Source organism: Cardiocondyla obscurior, linkage group LG16, assembly GCF_019399895.1.
Source record: "Cardiocondyla obscurior isolate alpha-2009 linkage group LG16, Cobs3.1, whole genome shotgun sequence".
NCBI lineage: Eukaryota > Metazoa > Arthropoda > Insecta > Hymenoptera > Formicidae > Cardiocondyla > Cardiocondyla obscurior.
In genome coordinates this window covers 267762-289026 of record NC_091879.1, presented here as the reverse complement: position 1 = coordinate 289026, position 21265 = coordinate 267762, and the positions used below count along the sequence as shown (strand labels likewise).

At 39.5% G+C, this 21265-nt stretch overlaps 1 protein-coding gene across 4 annotated transcripts in view; it reads right to left on the bottom strand.

Moving 5' to 3' along the window:
* Dscam3 (Down syndrome cell adhesion molecule 3) overlaps positions 1-16718 on the bottom strand; it is an 87788-nt gene extending 71070 nt beyond the window's left edge. For all 4 annotated transcript variants that reach the window (XM_070667462.1, XM_070667460.1, XM_070667461.1 and 1 more), the window contains exon 1: positions 16138-16718. The gene's annotated coding sequence lies outside the window, so the exon portion shown is untranslated. The remainder of the gene's footprint in view (positions 1-16137) is intronic.
* Positions 16719-21265: the final 4547 nt, after the last annotated feature.

Sequence of the window (21265 nt, the reverse complement as noted above, 5' to 3'; positions counted from 1 at the left end):
CTCGACTCGATTCGATCCAATTAAGCGCGGCCCCGAGGGCCCCGCAGAGTGCTGTCGGGAACTTCGATTCTCTTTTCCTCCCGCCTTCGTCTCTCTTTCCTCTTCCGGGCACTCCTGCCTTCTTGGGGACTTTTACCGCGTTAAGGAGCGACATTCGAGCGTGAGCAAAAACCGACCGAGACGACGAAATACGTCTCCGCCGTGCGCGGCGATACTCGTTACCTTAATTACATTCGGAACGTAAACCACGTAATCAAACAGGACGGCCCTATTCGCTTGTAATGGCGAACATTTTTCGGGACGTAAAATGAAGTTTCGCGCGAAACGGCGCGTGACAAATTCGCTCATACGTTCCGTAGTACGTCTTCATAAAACTCAACGTCAATATTCCGCCGACACGGAAAATGCTTTACTATGCGCTTGACATTCTATGGAATGTCCTCCATAAAGTGTATTTACTGCGACGCAGGAAAATTTGCTAATAATTAGTAATTTATAGCCGAGATGCCCTAGTAGTTCAATTACTGATTATATTTATCGCGACTACTCGACAAAATTGTATCGTACACATCATTTTTATAAATATCAAATGTTTCGAGAGAAAAATATGAAGCGTCAAATTCACAAAAGACGACTACGTTTTACGTTCCTTCTTATATAGTTGGTCAAATATATTTGAAATAATTTTTTGTTACTTTTTTTCCATATGATTAGGTAGATAAATTTTTATATCTCTAAATCTGTTTTTTTTTTCGAATATTAATTAAAAAAATTTATTTTTAAGTCAGCTTCTGGAACTTCAATTGCTTACAATTTTTTTTTTATTATACTTTTTTTAATTAAACAATCAAACATTCCATTTATTAAATATTTTTATTTTGCTTTCTGTAGTACTTTCTACAAAAAAAAAAAAGATGTATAAAGGTTGAAAAATTCGAAAGCACTTGTATCGGAGAGCTCTTCAAAAGTTTTGATGCTATTAGTATCATTGAACTCACATCTTTTGCAATCGATCCCTTTTTAAAGTATTTAAAATCAATTTAAAAAATTATAAATTTGACGTTAATATATCAAAATAAATTATTTCAGAAAATAAAAAATTCAGTATATTTTTTACACTCACAATTTCTTATGACAATTAATTTTATTGAATTTATTGATATAATTTATATAACTTTTTTATCGTTTTCGTTAATACGTTATTATTTTTATTATCGTTATAACTAGTCGTTTACTTTGTACCTACGGAATGTTAATAGCAAATTTTATTATATTTTTTATGAGGAAAAAAAGACTTACGTTGAAGGAACATAAATGTTAGTTCTATAATTTCATTACTTAACTCGATATATGTTCGAGGATCTCGGGATTAATGCAAGCAATAAAGAGTCCATCAGTGTTCTCTCAAGATTCTCATCCGCCTTATTCTTGTTTCTATCTTGAGGTCGACATTTAGTCTTTGAAGGAACAAACGGGCAAACGCGAACTACAAGTAACGTCACCTCCATTAATCTTCCTCCCGCTCGGATTAGATCCAACCTAAGGGATTCTCACGATCTTGTCTCGACCAAAATTACGATCGCGACCTCTTCGTGACTCCGCATCACGAAGGCTGATTGAATCCCGAAAGGGAACACCGGGGTAATTGAAAATAGAATACATAAAATATCGCAAAAGTCGAGGATCTTAAAGCGACCACTAAAAGCACTTATTACATTGCTCTCATTTCGGGGCAATGCCGATTATCTAATTATCAAACGGTCGCTTAAATTTTACAACGATATGGAACCCCTTTACTTCTGAATATAGACGCCTTGCTTTTTCTTCCCTTTCGTTCATATCAATAGTCCGATAATAAATCCTCACCGGCAGGAAATATTTAAAATACGCAATCCTTTTTAATTGATTTATAATCGATTGCTAATTGATTCATCGTTAAGACATGGAAAAAAAAATATATATATATATATATATATTCAATGCAAAACGCGACGATGCATTTCTGCCAATTGCGAAGCTATCACGATGCGAATATTTCAGACCGCGAGCTTGGCGATAGGCAACGTACAATAGCGCGACAAAGGGTAATAGGTAGCAATGAGGTATTGTTCCGTGTCGCTTTCAACGAGTCCCTCCAATTAAAGCGCGTCCTTCCGTCGGCCTAAAGTCGGAGCACGATGGAGTGTTTTTCCGGCGACGAGTGGAACGTACATGTGGGAGAGGAGAATGCATTCTACGTTTCAATAAAGTCTCGTTACCGTTACGCCCGTTGCAAATTATCTCTATTCCGGTATATTTTCCGGCCGATCGCGATTGTGCGCCATAAAATAATTAAAGTATAACAAATTGACATTGCAGTAAAACACAGTATTGAGCCCTGCCAATCGTTCTTTTTATCCGAACGATATTCAGCGATACGTACAGAGTTTGACGTGACTCCTCGGCGTCGATTCGCGACGGACACCGAGAGAGCTTGGTTCTGACGCGAAAATTGTACCTGATCTTGTAGTTTCGAGCACTGCTTTAAACCTAGGAACAGTTTGCTATGCTCCGAAATAAAATATTATATCTTTTTACCTTGATAACGCGTAAAGATAAAGTTTGAGATTTATGACCGAGTAACATTCCGAATTCTGCCGGAGCGTTAATTTCAAGTAACACGCGACACCAGGTTTCTCACGTAAATTTATACAACATTTATACAAGACACGTGCTAAATCCAGATTAACCGGTGGTCTTGTTCTTATTTTTTTTTTTTTTTTTCTTCCTCCGGAACGAAAGTTCCACCGATGCGGTCGCGACGCCGGATCAATACCGGATGAAGACGCCGAAGTAAGCGAAAAACAAAATTCAATTAGAAATGCAGGCTGTAGGGCGAAGTCGGGACTGCGCATCCGGCAAGCTGAATGTAATGCGATTACTAGCGACTGAAATTGTATTCCGGAGAATCGAATTTGCGGTCAAACAAAATGGTCAAGTGCACGGCTCTCATTGGACGATCGACGAAGAACGATCTCGCGAAACGAAATGAGCAAGCCCCGTAAACTTTTTGCAGAAAGGAGAGATAGGGTCTTTCTGCTAGGTAGAATAGCGATCAACTTCTCTTGCACGTAAGAAATGAGGGGGATGAGATAGAGAGAAGAAAAAAAAAGAGAGAGGATCTGTCGCGAAAAGCAAGGAGGAATATTAAAGAAGCTTTATGTCAATATTTGTCAGCGGTATCTTGCTATCGATGGGATTTTGAAAGTCTGGCGCAACAAATATCTAAGGATTATCAACGAAAGGGGGAGATTAATGGAAATCGAATCGCTTCTCGTGTTATGGACGAATGCTAATGAACTGAATAGATTACGCGGTTCATCCTTTTTTTATTCCACAAATGCACACGCTAAGTCTGGAAAAATTTTCCAGAATCCTCACGTTGAAGTTATGAAGCACTTGTTCTCGTAATATTTTTTTACTTTATTATTCTTTGCAAGGCATATTTAACACGTAAACTGTTCTCTGTTTAAAGAAAAAAAAAAAAGAAAAATTAAAAAATAGATAAAAGAATTAAATAACACACACGTAAAAGTAGATAAGTATTTCGAGACTGTCGTATGTTCTAGCGCGCTTTTCCAAATGGAAAACAGATAAAGAATAAAAATAGAAAGGTTACCGTTATCGACATATGGCTCGACAAATTATGAAATAAAATTCTTCACTGATTATTGGCTTTATACCGTCAGTATCGGTAAAAAAAAAAGCGGGGGCGGAAGAGTGCGTCATATAAATCTCAAACAGATAACAATCCTTTCAAATAACAATCCTTTTTGTCGCGTCAGAGAGCGAGTCGTGCCTGCCGCGCGTTTTCATTTCGTTGATTCCTATCATTTGGTGCACACATCTCGCACGAGCCGAAAGATTCGCAAGCGCGTGTAAAATAGGAAAAAAAAAACAAAAAAAAAAGGGGGTGGAGAACGAGAAGGGCGACACTCCGACAAACAGAAAGGGGAAGGGTCAAGTGCGTTTGAATAGACACGCGACACTCGACCGATCGTCTTTGTTCCTGCCCTCGTCCCTCGCTCGACTTGCGTGTGCCTTCTTACTTCGTTCTCCTCTTGGTCCTTTGTATCACTTTACAATAGAAGCGGGCGTAGACCGGCGAAGATTTTTAGCCATCGGAATGAAGTACCATCCGTTTTCGAGCCGTGCTCCTTCGAGCGGGAGGATGCGACGGCGAGGAAGTAATCACGGAAAACTCGCGCAAATGTTGCCGCATGAACGGCAGAGCGGTGGAAGTAGCTCGTTAAGAGGGAATATTCCAACTCCAGCATTGACACAGATTAGGGAGGAGTATAACAAGTTTAACAATGCGTTCCTTGAGTTCTACACGGTTCCCGAGTACGATCGCGGCCGAAGATCTCGCGGTAATAATCGCAAATCTTTTTCGGGGGGAATTATTCGCGCACCGGAGCGCTCCGCTAAAAGAATTCGACAAATCGTAGTTGATGAAGGAAATTAAAATAAACGTATAATGCAATACGCTCATATCTTTTTGCCGTGGGGAGAAAAAAAAAAAGAAAAGAGATCCTTTGATGATTAAAAGTTTTTTATTATGCGCCGTGATAAATGTGCGGCGCCAAATGAAAAGCATTAATTTAAACAAGAGTTGCCTATGTGAGGCTATTCAATGGGTTAACACAATTTTTACCGGAAGGGGAAAGACCAACTATAAATGGCCGCAGTCTTCGTACGGGAAATCATAGCGGCAGCGTAAAAATGCAACGCTGGGCGATTTTACGCTTTGCACGGAGATCCTGCATCCTTCCGCACTGCGCGTCTATATACAGTGTCCCGTTTTTATCAGATAATCCATCTTTGCAATTGTCCTAATGGTAGCACGTCTCGTTTCAACGGCAGTAAATCGTCACGTTAATAAAACACGGGAGGGAGCACTTATTAAGCAAATTTGAAGGCTTTTGTTTGCCTACAACGGTACCACGTTTTCATTTAATAATTGTCAATGTTCTCCGATAGAGAAGATTCAACTCGGTTTACAATTCGCATTACGGGACGACGAAACGTCCGATCGAACTATCCTTTCACTTCTGATTAACGCGAAGCAACTTAAAAAAAAAAAAATTAAAACAAATAAAAAAGAATAAAATAAAATAAAAATCAAGTTTCAGCAGAACACCCCGTATACGCGGGGGAGCCTTCTGCGGATTCGCGATTCCGAACGTCTCCTGGTATCCTATATTCTCGTTCACGCGCACGGTACACGAACGCACGTGAATGCACACAGATGCGCGCACGCACGTAGAAACCGCCTTCTAACCCGAGCCAACACTCCTGAAAACGAACTGCTTTTCACCACCGTGGAAACATTTTTAACCTAGCCCGCGCGCGCTCGTTTCTCTCTCTAAATCGCTCGGTGCCGCCGCGATACGTTAGCGAGTCCCCCGAGCGGGGTGGTTCACGCCACCGGGCTCGTTTCTTTCAACCACCGTTGGGATCAAAGTCGTCGCCGCGCCTGGTTACCGTATTCCAGCATCACGTGTAATCGTCTTACAATCTTCGATCGCTCGTTCCTTCTCTTCCGCGCTTCAAGCTCCCCCTCGTTTATCTCGGACTAAGGGGATGAAATGAGTAAGAATAAATGTAAGAAAGGTAAATAAGTGAGTTAAGCTTCTCATGCTTCTCGAGTAAGAAAAAGGTACCGTTTAGGGCCGGTTACACGTAGTGTTGCGTCGGTGAGGTAATTTACGGGGAGCGGCATTGCACACGTTAATTTCCGCTCTGATTACTCGCTATTTACTGTCGTAGCCAGAACAGCTGCAACATACGTCCTCTACATTTTTATCTTCTCTCTTTTTTTTTTTTTTTTGTAGACTTCAGAATGCGCAAAAATTGTCCTATTTTCATACGTCATGAAGCCCATTGAGAGAACGGGCGTTTTTTGTTCGCGATAACGCAAATTGGAATCGTAGAATAACGCTGAAAGCTTCTTCGGCGACGGGCAAATTAGAAATTTTAAATGTCCGCCGGTACCAGTCACTTCTATCGATGCAGCTTACGGAAACTGCGTTTCCTCTCGCAATCTTTGCTTCGCCGTGTCTTTTCGTTCACGTCCTTCAATCCCATCAAACGACCCTTCTTTCCGTTCCCCTTGAGCCCGCCGCTCTCGTCACCCTCTCCCACGAATCGCAAGCCGTAAAATCGTATTACCTCACGTTACGAGACCAGGAAAAGTTATGTATCATCGACATGTTTTACAACGCGAAAGGGGATGGGCCCGCTCTCGCCGGAAAAAGCACGAAAGAAAACATCGGTCGTCGCGCGGCAATAAAGTGTGCTCGGCGGCTCGTATTTGTATTCCAGACGAGCATGATCCTATTTCCAGTACCGCTGAAATTGTTTCGCGTGGTCGGTCAAGCTCGCCGATTTTCTCAAGGAGCGATCGTAAACGTGAAATCCTACCTACAATACTCACACAATTAATTTTAAGAATTTTAATGGCTAATAAATTTAAAAAAAAAATAAAGAAAAAAAAATTAACTAATAAAAGGTAAAAAAATTTTACGAACAAATGTAATTTTTATTAGCTCCGATATCGAAACTTTTAATTAACCTTAAATTATTTAAAAGATATCGCACGATATTTTCCATCGCGGAATAAAACTCTTTATTGTCGACTTAGATCGCTGGTTTAATACTATACACGTATAGTTATTATGATTAATTTCACGTAACGATTTTCCGCTCGTAATCCAGGGTAAGCGCCGCTCCGATGACCGCTTTAAAATCGTTAATTTCATGCGGGATTATTGCTCCGATTTCGGTTCGACGTCTTCTCCTAGGATTAGCCCCCGGAATTCATCACGAGGGAATTATGCGTTCGTCGTTTGTCGTAGTTGACAAGCCCCGATCTGAATCGGCGAGCGGCCGGCGAGTTAACGGTACGCTTACCTCGTTTCGATCCGGATGATTATGAACGTTTCGCTCCCGTGCACCTGCATCTCGTTACAAACCGCCTGATTATACTCGACCGCTTTCACTGAGCGCGGACGCGTCACACGCATTGCGGATAGCTGCGGACACTTTGACAGCGATACCGAACGCGGGAACGAGAGAACAGGGAATTGACATTCGCTTCCCAAATCTTAATCCGATAACGCTCAGTTCGTTCCTTTATTCGTCGTCAAACGCGATCGTATCTAGCAAAAGTGTTGAGGAAAGATTCTGGAAAGATACTTCAACGAGAACGCGGTCTAAAAACACGTATCTGGAGGTATTATTAATCGTTAACCGTGAATTACGTTTAATCGCAATCCCGCTGATATAGGAATCGATTTAATATTAAATTACGGAGATACCGCTTGGAATGGTGTACGGCATTTACGATCGACTAACTTTCTACATTCAGCAATACGATCGTACATAAATACGCGCATAATATCCACGTCGGGAGCCATCTTAACGCCCATAAATACATTAACGAACGTGCTCAGTGCTTATGTCGCGAGTTTAATTATGCACGCATTTGCCTTGTAATTAGCACGGGCTGTTTGGTTACGCCGACCCGATACTCACGGAACTGTAACTCACGTGACCTGTTTGTGAGGTTTGAATTACGTAATACGGGCTGCTATCCACACACGCGAATCCTGGAAATGACACGCCTATGATACATGACCGTATTCGTGTGTATCTTGTAGAGATGATTACGTACACGAAGATATTTATTTTCAATTAACGCCACTTGATCGGATCCGTAAAATGCATCGCGGAATTGTAACCGTGCGTTTGTTTACGCGGCGCCAAATATCCGCAGCATTTTTAATGCCCGCATGTAATATCGATGACGCCGCCCGGTACATTAATTAGCGGCCCGATAAATATTCGATTAATCGGGCGAGGCAGCGAGATGGGTTTCAGTCGCAATAAAAACTCGAAGTGATATTTATAATGTTCGTGAGAATCGCGGTTTGCGAAATTTAATGGCGTAATGGAAATTATGAGTTTCTCTTTTTTTTTTTTTTTTTTTTTTTTTTAAACGTACGTTTGCTTGGCGCTTAAATTAGAACTCTCGGAAATAGAAAATGATTGTCCGTGACATTATTCGCCGTGGGATAAAACAGCCGGTCATGCACATTTAAAAGATAATTCTGAACGTCAGTTTTCTTCTACGCGAGGGCACTCGAACGCGAACGAAAGGCGTATCGGCGATTACTCCGTTAAATGGTCCGGAAGTATTAAGTCGATCGTACGTACGACAAAGTGGATTATCGGTCTTCTTTAATTCCTTCCTTTAGGCACGAGCGAAAACTGGACGCGCAAAGCTATCGGACTCCAGAAATTTTCAACCAGATAATTCGCGGAGATATGATAAGGCCCTCGATCGCCGAGGCCTCCAAATCCAAACCCGGTTAAAAGAAATTAAGAGATGAGAAGCATTATCGGCTTTATAAAAGAAAGACAGGGAAATGACATTAAGCGCATTATGAATAATACCCGCGCGGTTTATATTTTATATCGAACGATTTTTAAGAACAAGTAACGTGGGCCAATCAATCGGAAGAATTTGACGAAGCAACAAGTGTTTCCGTTATTGTCTGCCGCGTCAATTTTCATTTTCATTTTAATTATCTGAATTAACTTTATTATTGCGTTACTTAATTGTAGCATTATCGAGGCGATTACGTCACGATATCTCTTCAAAGTTACTAATAATTCTGCAACAACGTTAAACACTTTGCCAAAGGGTGTGTAATAACGGCGAGTGTCGAACGGTTACGCTTTGATCAAACGCGTTAATGACACACCAATGGCACAACAAACGCCACTACGAAACCGCAGGACGCGAAATGTATTGCGCAAAATAAGCCAAGTTTACTGGTAGATTTAATTCTTAAGGTATTTTTACTTTGTTTGAAATCAAACGTAGGAACGAAAGGCTAATTTTACAATGCGGCAACAATCTCGACGGTCTCGATTAAATATTCATTTGCGTGATAATCTGAAATTATAGCGCGCGATAGTTCCTAGTAGCGCAGTTCGGCGCATAGTCAGCCAAAGTCGCGCAGCCACTAATTACGCATACAGTAACGCATGTAATTAATTAATCCGCTAAAACGATCGTCATTTCCTTTATCGATTGCTCTTAATTTTGCGAGGACTTTTTCAATTGATTTTAAGAAGTTTTTAGAAATTATAAAAAATTTTATTGAGAAACTTTAGATTCGCAAAATCGTCAAAGGCCGACGCTCGCACGCAAACGTTGATTAAAAAAATATAAAAAAAAAAAAAATAGAAACTCAATCGGCAATTCCGATCACTCGATCTTTTCCGTAAATTATTTCAAGCTGTGGAAATATCGAGTGTACCGGGGTTGAAAAATTTACGCGTTTTCTCTTTTGACAAACGCGTGCCAGCAACGCCTCGCTTTGGCCTCGCGAGACGACGATGTGAAAAGGAAAGAACTCAAAATGGATGACGGGAATTAGGTTTTCCAGAGGATATGTGACCGGCTTTTCTAGATGGTGTCTCTATATGATGTCAAAGTACTGCGTCAGCCAACTTTCTCGTAAAGCTTCTATTTGCTTCCAATGCCATCAACGATACGCGACATTCCGTTATACATAAAAAAAAATAGGTGAAAAAAAAGACTAGCTATTTCATGTCGTAATTACAACCGGCATGTGGAGACCAATTCGATGAATCTGGATCCCGATTATTAACTGTTGAATAGCGACAGAAAATTGTGCTTCTCTCGAATGAAAGGAAATAGTTGATGAAAAAGCGGAAAATACTTAAAAATCTATCAATCTAGGTTTTTTTTTTAATCTTTTGATAACATTTACTCAGGTGTTTATTGCTTAAACGATTTTAGCAAATAGAAAATTTATGTATTTCTGCATAGAGCGGATCTTTAAAGTCGTTATTTGGAAAACAATCCGGCACAATTTTTCCTAGTTACTCGTGCGGAATCAATTCGCGATGGCGGAATACTTGTTGGTCGGAAGCGCGCGGTACAACGCAAAAATCGCAAACAAGCCGGGACAAAAAGCGGCGGGAAACAACGGGAACGGACGGCGTATAGATGAGTCCGTATTGTCTGTCGCAAATAACAGCGAACATCGGTATTCTCGCGGTGTGTACGCAGTCCGAACACGCGACACACTCGATGACAAAACCGGTAGATATCCGCGAAACGAGACGAAACGACTGAACGCGCAAACCTACGCGGGCACGACGGGAAAATCCGAAGAATTTCCCGAAGAGCGGGTTTCCGCTGGTCGTTATATAACCGGAAAAGCTCAGCCGCGATAAAAGCGGCGTAAAAGGAATCCAGGCTGATTCCCGCGAGCGCGCTGCCGTCTCTAGCGCGTTAATTGTAATGGTATTAATTACGATAATGGAGCACCGCCCGGCCTCGCGTCCCTCGCCCTACGCTGGCCCTCTCTGTCCCTTCCCTTTCTCGTAGCTTTCCCCGCGGCTCTCCTCTACCGCGCCTATGCACTCCTTCGCGCTCACCCTCGCTCGCGCCACGCCGCGCCTCCCTTCGGCCATCTTCCACCCTTTGTTCCATCCCTCGAGTCTGGCGTCAATTAAGTGGATATCTCAAACGAAAAATTCTAATAAGCTCGTTGAAACGACTCCACTCCAACCTCGGCGCGGTTCCGATGGAGCTTCAACGGTCGAAGCAGCTGGCGTCGAGCACGGTATCGTTGACGGCAACTTTTTTTTCTTTTTTTTTTTTTTTTTTTGTTCTTTTCTCACCCCCAATGGCCGCTGTTTCGTTCTTCTCGCGTAGGCGCGACGCGTTGCAACGCGACGCGATGGGGGGTGAAAGCTGTGGTACGAGTAACGTTCGATCAGTCGTGGATTCTCGAGAGAGTAGCTCGACGACGGGGGAAGCCCACGCGAGAATTCAGGACTTTTCTCAGTGAGATCTATCGACGACGGGGGAGTGATGGGAGAAAGAGAAAAGAAGGAAAATGGGGAAACGTAGGTACGACACATACAGACGGATACGTTTTCGAAAAGGCGGAGAAGCGAGAGCTTTGTCTCGATCTACGGGGAGGGGCCTTCAAACACTTTTGTTCCCCGAGTAGTATTATTTGACGTCCGTAAATGAATATACGGAGTGCGCGTAGACCGGGTATGAGAATCATGTATTTTAGGTGGCCTTTGTACCGCCTCGAATACACTTGTCGATACAGCGCGCCGAATGCGTCCCGACTGGAGATTCTCCCCGGTGAGTTCAAAGTCGCCTTTTGCCTCGGCAAACATTCGACGAGAGATCATGCAACGCGGCTCTCTCTCTTTCTCTCTCAATTTACATTAGATATGCTTCAATTAAATCTCGAGCTCCCGATGGTTCTCTCTCGATACAGTCACTTATTTGCATGGAGAATGTCGCGGCAGATATTGAAAGAAATATATCCCGATGTTTTCATTTAAATATACTCTCGCCGGTAAAAATTTGCATAATTCCCCTCGATATATACGTACGCGCGCCCTTAATACTTACATACGGCTGCGCCGACAATAAAAGTCTAGGGTGTGCGAATCTGATCCGCGTAGTTACCGGCGCGTGCACGTAGCGGTTTTTCCTACTTCGTCCTGCTTTTGTCGTAAACGTAATTCATTACGTTTATAACCGCGAGCACGTTAAAGTTATGCATTATTTATAAAACCATCGCAGAAACGGGAAGATCAGGGACGTTATGTTTAACGGAAGTTTTATGATTATTTAAATTTCAGTACCTTTTTAAGAAAGCAAGCTAGATCCTCGTCGGCAAATTATTAGCAGTATACACTACAAACGTAATACCCCTTAACTAAGTATCACGTTCGGGCAGTCGAAGCTCTATTAAATGTTACAGACGTAGATTGCGCAACAATCAAAAAGCTTCACTCGAACCGGCGAATTTTCTTGCGCGAGAACTGCTGAAGGGGGGAAGCTTTCGTTCCTCGTAATATACGATCGTGGAATCTTACATTAATTCATATACCGAGAAATTAATTATTCCGGCCGGGGATTATAGATGCTCTCGGCGCGGAATTATGCTATTTCCTTGCTGACGAGACTTATTGATAAAATAGTATTATGCGTTACAATGGAATACGACGGGTCACGATGGCGGATGATAAAGCGGGATTAACCGCGTGCATAAATTAATTTAATACACTCGGCATTATTACTCGTAATCTCATACGTCGTTAACACGAATTTAATATTTAGTATTGTTAACGTGCAGCCGTCCTGTTTATTCATAAGTAACGTATATTTTATGTCTTCGCCATAAAGTTCCGTAAAGCCGAGTATAAAGACACCGTATCAGATAACTCGACGTGTTTTTCCGAATACAGTTAAACCGATAAACAGACGTCACTGAATATAATATTACGGGCATGTAATTATAAAATATTCATGACGCGATAATATCAAAAGATTGTATTTTCACGTAGCTTTACAAATATCGAATGTGGTGGTGTCGTGCAGACAAACGCGGTCGATATATGTATGCGGTTGTTTTTAAAAATTGAAGGAAATATGCATTATATTTGAAATATTTATTTATAAAGCAGAAAACCTCCGCTTATTAATAATTTTTTAAGTAATAATGCTAATTATACGTCTGTGCGTATTTAGGATTTTTCTTTGTTATAACTTTCTAAAATGGTTGACGTTTTATTGCAATTTGGAAAAATGTTCTTCAAATTTTTTTTTTTTTTTTTTTCCAATCTTTCACCGTGTTATATTATAAATTTTAATAAATTTATAAGCCGGAGAAAAACAATTACGCTGTATGAATAATGTATGCGGCGAAATAAAATACAAAACACGTATAAAGTAACATTTCACCACATATTTTACTATTTAATTTATTAAATAATCACGTTGCGTATTGTCACATTGTCCGAAAAATATAACGAGAATAATATAATGTTCCGCTGATAAAACGCATTGTTTGAAAGTGTCGTTTCGATCGTCGTTCTGTTCTCCGACGAATACGTGATCGCAATTACGAAACAAGTCGTACGGAGAAAGTAAATTCTCTTTAGAAAAGGGCAGAAGATTCCGATGCTGGCGATGTTCCAGTTTTTAGAAATTAGTAACGTCCGGAAAACACTCGGAGTTAGATATAGCGGTTGGAAGTGTAGACAACAACGGATAATAATGGCGAAGTTGGTTACTGTCGTGGCTTTCGTGGGCGCGCCGCAAGAAGCGCAGTCGTCTTTCTCCATCCAGACTTTAGAAAAAGGTCAACATCCTTGATCATGATGAAAGTTCCGTCGCGTCGGGAAGTTCCGGAAAGAAATAACGTATATATGATTGTACTCGCAGTTCGATCCCTATAGAAAACGCACGTTTCCTACTATATTGCCGTATCGGAAAATCGAAATTGGCTTAACGCAAATTTTCGTAGAAACTCTTGCGGAATTGTACGTTTAATCGTCACTTAATTTTCTTTGGCAAAAGTCTCACATCTTAACACATTGAGCTTTTTTTTTTTAAGAAAAATTAATTATGAAATCAAAACAATTTTTTTTTATATTTTTGGCGAACTATTTAATTTTGCATCGGTTGCGTGAGAAGCGTCCAAGATTTTTTTGCGCATGAGATATTTTATTTTTTTGGATCGCGAATCGAACAAGGGACGCGACGAACCTCGAGCAATCGATAGGATCCTGGGCCATGAGAGTCACGTCGCGTCGGCAAAGCAAAAATACGTAAACGGTTGGTCGCGCGAGAAGGGAAGCCCATTAGCGCTCGTGCGAGAACGAAGTGGTCGTTCATTCATGAACTCGGGGGCAGTCATGGCGTCGTAGCCGGGCGCTACGCTCTGTACTACGTTCTCCAGTATTATTATCGCTACTACCACTGCCCACGCTCGCTATTACCCTCGTTCTACTACGCCACTACCACTTTTACACACGGCCAACGCCACCGCCATCACCACTACCACCGTCACCACCACCAGCACTGCCGCCCTCGGTGCACCAACGTCGGTTACGCGTTCTACCACAAACCAGGTACCTGGCATCGCCATCGCCGCGGCGTGCCGAGCATCGCGTTCCTGGCGTTCTTACGCGAGAAGTTTCGGATACCCACCCCCGATATGCGACAGCCACCCTTTTAACCGATACACTTCTACCGCCTTGACATTGAGAGCGCCGACGCGAATGTTCCTCCGGTACCGCGACTGCCGGTCTTCGGGCTCGTATCTCGAAAATGTCGATCGGGACTTGAATGGATCGCTAGATCTAATTCTCCGGCATGCCCAGGAACGTTCAAGCTGGATGACATGCGTTCGAAAATTATTCGTACTGTCGCTAGCCTCCGGGTACAAGTAATTAATGAAAGAATCTTTACTTTATTTTATTTTACTCTGTTTTTCTTTTTGTTTCCATTCTTTACTTTTATTTTTACCGCATGCAATTTCAATTCAATTTCAAATTTTATTTGAACGACGACTTTTATAAAAAAAATATATTGCACGAACAAACTTACGTCCGAACGTCATTCATATAATTTCAAATGTATATTCCGATCGTCATAAAATTGGTTACAAATAAGATTTAAAACGCAGTCATACGGCTTCGAACGGAATTTTAAAACCTTTTTCCCTGGATATTGTCTTTCTCAAACTCTGTGACTTTTTTTTTTATCAATTAGTTTCAAACAAAAGGATGGTTGATCAAATCTTAATATTTAAAAACTCCGATAACCTAATTTTTTTTTATTACAAAAATAATTTATATCGCTCCGTCTTTTAAATAGTTACGTATGGAATTAATGGAAATAACTGTCGCAGATGAGGCAGATTAAATTCATAAATAAATCATGAAAATCGTTTATATCAATTATTGCAATCACGGTAGCACATTGCAAACACGTTAATAGCTTGAGGTTATTTCCCATGTTCAGCCAAAATTCGCGCTAATTAGGAGTTTCCCTTCCTGGGAGAGGCAGGAAATCATCTCTCAATTTTGATAATGGATCTAAAATTTAGTACAGGCGATAAGGGTGTTGACAATTACTTTGCAACGTCGTTTTTTTTTCTTTTTTTAATTCGCATTAATAATATCGATGTGAAATAATTTGCCGACGGGAACCTTCGTAAAAATCGCAACTTCGATCGATAGTTGAATGATAAAAGCGAGCGTCTGTTGTGTGAATCAATATCTCAAGACCGTGGCTAAACTTTCTTGGCTCTCGCGAAAATCAATCAAAAACATTACTGTCTCTCTTCCAGCGTCGCTTCCGGTTATCCCGACGGCTTTAAGGTCAACGCGCATACTATAGTCCTTGACACTGAAACAACACGAAACTTCGGCAACTTGTGGGCAAGTTCGCGAGATTTCCATACGTTATTCTGGAACGAGGGGAATGTATCCAATTAAAGCGACGAAACTTTGACTGTTTCAGCTTGCAAACTGTTTTGGTTCGCGTTGTATTTCTCGTTAAACGTTAGAGAATTATAGTCAAATAGCGGGAACGAACTTTGAACGTTTGCGGAAAGCAACTGCCGTAGACGAGAGGGTGTAAAAAGATGAGGGCGTCGATGAGTGGCAAGCGAAGCGACCACCGGTTTATTTTTGTGCAACACGACTATATTTTTTTATGGAAATAATACTGCCGGATCTTAATTATAAAAAGAAAAAAAAAATATATATATATATAAAATACAAAATTATAATTATAATTAATTTAAATAATAATAATCGGTTTGATTCACGAACGTATAAAATATATTTAAAAAACTTCTCCTTTGCAGCCAATTTTAAATACTCTGATTTTTACGCCGGCATCGAAAATGTCACTCTCTTTTTCTATGTTTGATAAAAACGTATACCCACTTAAAAACTGAATCGATATTCTTTAAAGCCGATTACACGGCTTGTTGTATCTACAGCTTTGACAGTCAGTTACACTAAAGTCAAGTCAATTCAATTCAATGCCGACTTTTGCGACGTACGGTTAATAAAAAGAGACTCCCGCGGTCCATTGCCCCGGATGAAACTCGCGACCCGCGAACAATCGGAGACCGGCGGCGATTTAAAAGAAAAAGAAAAAAAGAAATAAAAAAAAATCAATTTTTTTGCTAATTAATTTTCCATGCGATAATGCACGAAACTGACCGGTCCTGGCTCGGTAGTGATGGCGATGAGGATGCTGGCGGCAGCGGCGACAACGTGGAGAGTAGAAGTTACAAAGATATTCTCACCCCCGAAGCAAACGACTCTCTCGCCGCTTCCGCCGGAGCCTCGGACCGTAAACACACGTCGGTGGCTGGTCGCGTACTGAAGTTTCCACCGACGGTGGATCCAGCATCCCCAACCGAGTGGAGTGAAAGAGGGAAAGAGATAGAGAGGATCCCGCCGCACACCGGCATTCGACCCCACCGCCCTACTCGCCACCTACCACCGACGCGGACACCCTTTAACCCTCCTCCGTTCGGCACCCTCCGTCCTCCAAACCGTCACTCGAAACCGTCACCGTCACCCCATACGAACCACTACCGATTCTGCACAACCCCTCCACGGTAATATCCGAACGCGAGAGGAGGACGGACAAAGATGGGTCACGAATCCTTTCGTATTGTTGACCTAAAGACGATCAAAACTAATTTTGCCCCAATTTTGTGCATCTTAATATGAATATAATTACGTAAAAAATATCGCCCCGTGAAAGCAATTAGAATAATTGCGACGAATAAATAATATTATTAATTTTTTTTTTTTTTTAACAGTCAAACGAAATAAAAAGATTAAAAGCACCGACTATCTTGTCTACCAATGCAAATGTTTACGTGCGTAAATTTTATTAGAGCTTTTACTGCTTGTATAAACGTATTTTAATATTGGCTGCAAATGAAATTAATAGCTAGGAGTGGTTATCGAATGTACGAGGGCATGAAACCAAGTTCATAGACCGTGTCGAACAATTTCGTCAGAAGCTATCTGAGAGAGCCGGAATAAAGAAATGGAGAATGATTTCGCTGTAGATCCTAAACTGCAGATAGCACTAAACACTTTTCTCTCATAGCTTCGCTGGCTCCGAAACCACCTTCGTTTCTACGAGTATTTTCGTTCTTCTATAAAAGTAATCGTTTGGCCGGCAAACCCTCGTCGACGTGCCGACAAAAAGTCGGCGAAACTCTCCAAAAGTTTTCCACCTTCATTCAACGATATATTTCATTGTCGGCGGCCGTATAAATTCTAAGAGATTTCGCGCGATGTAAGATTTAGCTTGTGATTTAGGAAACGTTCCGGGCGCGCGGTAGGTTTCAAGGGGAGATCAAATCCCCAGGAATCAACGGTTCTCGGACTTTGAGGCTCTCGAAAGTCCCTCGCGATCTAGAAAAGTTTCCGAAAGCTGTCGAAAGTTTCTTGTATCACTTACTTTTTTTTTCTTTTCTTTTTTTTTTCACACCGCTCGGAAAGCCGCCACGTATTTCCGAACCTTTCTTCGCGAATGCATATCACGTACCGTTCGTATGAATATATCGAGCCGACATATAATAGTCTCATATTCGAATAACAAGAGGCAAGATCGTTTCACCGGAAGACTACATGACACTGCAATATGTAGGTTTAGCGACTGACATGTATCTCTATTTAAAATTTAGGAGAAGTATTAACTTTGTTTCAGATGTATGTTTAATTTTTTTATATTTTATATATTTTTTTTTTATTTTTTTTTTTTTTCTTTTTTTTTGTAATTGGCTGTGTAGGTTTTGCTTCGAAACTTATATCTATAATCGATATAAAATTTAAGCATGCCCGACTGCTTAATGGATTATACATAATTATTTATTGCATTATTTTTCAGCGGGTTGCTGGTAGTATTTTTATTTCAATATTTTTATTAATAAAATAAAAAAAGGATTATGTATACGAAGCGAGGAAATATAAAAATTTTACCATGCAGTTTACTCGTACATGTCAAATATTACAATATAGATTTACATACAATATTAATATTTTTATTACTTATTTCATGATTTTTATTTATTTTAAAACCCTCTCGTGCAGGAAATAAAAATGTTTGCAGTATTTAAATGATTAAAATTTTAGAATAACAGTTATCAACTTGACCTTTTATCAAATATTGAAAAACTTCCTCCCTGTTCGATAAATAAACACGCCTAAAAGCTTCGACATGTGTTTCAGTTTGTCATTTTGCTTTGAAAACTCGAAGCGTGAATATATGTGAAAATATGTATAAATCGGAAATGGCATTAGTATAAGCTCGTAAATCATGTCGAGTAGGATAAGTTAGAAGCATAAAATAAAAAGATCTCTTGAAGAGCTCAACAAGCTTTGTTGATAAATCCGTAGATCATCAAATGGTTAAACTTTCCATATACAGGAAATTCAACCTCTGCGAAGTTTGCGTCTCGTCGTAAAAAAATCGAAAGACTTCTTCACAGACCCGTTTAAGCTCGCAAGTTTAATATTAACGTAAACTAAATACATATATTTTGTTTTTCAATTAATAATTCACTTATCTCGCAAATATTCAATTAATTTAAATAATAAATCTCTACGCTGAAACGCATTTTGACAATACCTTAATTAATTATTAAATATTTTATTAAATCAATTGTTAAATACTATTAAATTAAATAGTTCTGGCGGGGGGATGGGGGAGGAGAATTATCACACGGATTTAACTTGAAATCCGGTAATGATCTGCTCGCATCAGAAATCAAGATAGAATTTTACTTCGTCGTATATTCCACATATAAGATATTTTAATATTTGCACATTAACATAAATATGTATTTCAAGCTTTCATTATGATAAAGTATAATGTGACATTAATAAAATTAATATTTTAATTTTAAAAACAAGTTATAGGGATATAAATAGTTAGAATAATATGAAAAAAAAGAATTTATATAAATTATATAAATATACTCACGTGATATACGATACACAAAATGAGAAATAATAAAAAAATATATAAAAATACTCTATCGTGAAATTTGATGCAAGTTACGGGACGTCGTCACAGTATTTCAGAACAAGGGCCATTCTTTTACGATATTAAAAAATAATATTTCTCCATGGACGATATGGTGTAAACAACGTATATGTATTTTATTTCAGATAAATATCTCAACATTGAACATTGACTAATGTATATGTATAAGTACATCGTTTATTTACTCGTTTACGTCGCAGTGGTAGTCCAATATTCGTTAATACGTCATATATATCTATATATATATATTTGTGTGTGTGTATATATATATATTTATATATACTTCTCTACCTATCACTGATCTATGGGTTTTGTTATAAACTATCTGATCGCTTAATATCGATTATACGCAATTAATGATTTTTATCCCTTACACAATACTTTTATCCCTGTATGCATTTATTTTATTCGCGATAATCTGCCTCTTATCTAACGTCGTAGACCGTCGTTGTAATCGCGTCGACGATCATTACGTCGTATATGTAACGTTTACCCACTAATTAACTATTTTTTTTCTTTTTTTTTTATCACAATTACGGTATTATTTAAAGCCGTTAGAGCGCCGGGCGAACTTTATCGGAATACTTCAATGATCTAATTTTTCTTTTTTTCTGTACGAGAAAAATTATTTCTATTGCGGGAAACATCATTTCGTGATCGTTTAATAAAAACGTCTGCATCATTTTTTTTTTCGCTGTTTTTATATTCCGTCTTCGCATCTGTTTTTAGTAACATTAAAAAAAATTTTTTTCCGCGCACGGAATAATTAAGGAAATCAAATTTCCTTTTTTGTGAATTTTCCGAATCGCTGGCGCTCGATCGGCAAGCGCAATGTCTACCGTTCGTCTTGGATCACTTTCTTGGCGCTTTTCGACAAACGCTATATCTAATTAATTAACAGTATCGCTTATTGCTGCTGTTTCGTGCATTGACTTGAAAGGTGAAGCCTCTCTGAGAACGAACCAAGCTGCGTGGTAATTCTTGAAGTATAATAATTGATCGAAGTTGCAAGACATTGTATGTAAATCAAAGATTAGTTCGTAGACGTACAAGTGTTTTAAAAAAAAAGTCCTGTCGTAGAAACGTATCTACCTAAATTCACTTATCCTAGATCTCGTAAATAGACATTCGCTTTACAATCGCCAGATTTCTTCCTACATGCATCTGTCTATTGTAATACTTATGGGAGACAGAGAACTCCTTCGTTAAGCACTTCGTTTTCATAACATAGCTTTAGGGCTAAAACAACAAATTCAACGGAGGAACCAAAAATCCAGGATCGTGCGGAAATAAAGATAGGCGTAGAAACAAAATAATCCATGGATTTATTAAAAATAACACAGAAGTTTGAAATGACACAACAAATCAGAACAATAAGCCGCGCTTAAACGGATTAAGACGTTTGACGATTATTAATAGCGTATCACAATCGCGGGAATATTGCTCGAAGATCGAAAATACCACTCGCTCTCTCGATCTCGATCTTCACATTTCCCTCGACGATATTGCCAACGATTTTTAAGGAAAGCTTCACGTCACGTGGGATCACGTTCGCTGTCGGAAATACTCTACTTATTAATCTATTATTGCATAAATACGTTTCACTAGCCGCTCAGCGGTATATTTTTTTTCGTCGCAATCTACCGTTACTTTACGAATTATAGTGCGTATAAATTACATTCATTTTTCACTTCTTATCTAACTAAAGTAATCCCTGGAAAAAAAGCAAAAAAGCATTAAAAACGAAGCTCATACAATTTGTCGAATAAACTATCTTCCGTATAAATTTTCAGATACAATTGAAAAATGCTCATAACGTTTTCTTTTCTTTTTCTCTTGTGTAAATTTTTTTTCTGTTTTTTAATGGATATCTTTAAGTGGTAGAGCATTAAATTATTAAAATAATTTAAAAATTTCTAAACAAAGTTTTGCTACGTAATCAATTCACAGTTATTTTAGAAGGTTCACAATAATTCCTGTTGATCCATTAAATCAAACTGGCAGAGGTATATTTAGTGCAAATTAAAAGTATTACCACGTGACGCTGCTTTTCCTAACGAGCAGTTTCTGTGGAAAAAAATTTCACTTCATAAAATTTCAAACTGCGCAGAGTTTTCTGACAAATTATTAATGCTTTTAAAGAAATCTTTAAATAACGATACTATGGCTGTGGCTTCCCAGAAACTTGATCGCCGATGCTACGAGTATGAAATAGTTTAGACAAGGACTCCAACCCTAAACGGTGCAAGAAGACTCTGACCTTTTTATTTAGCGAAG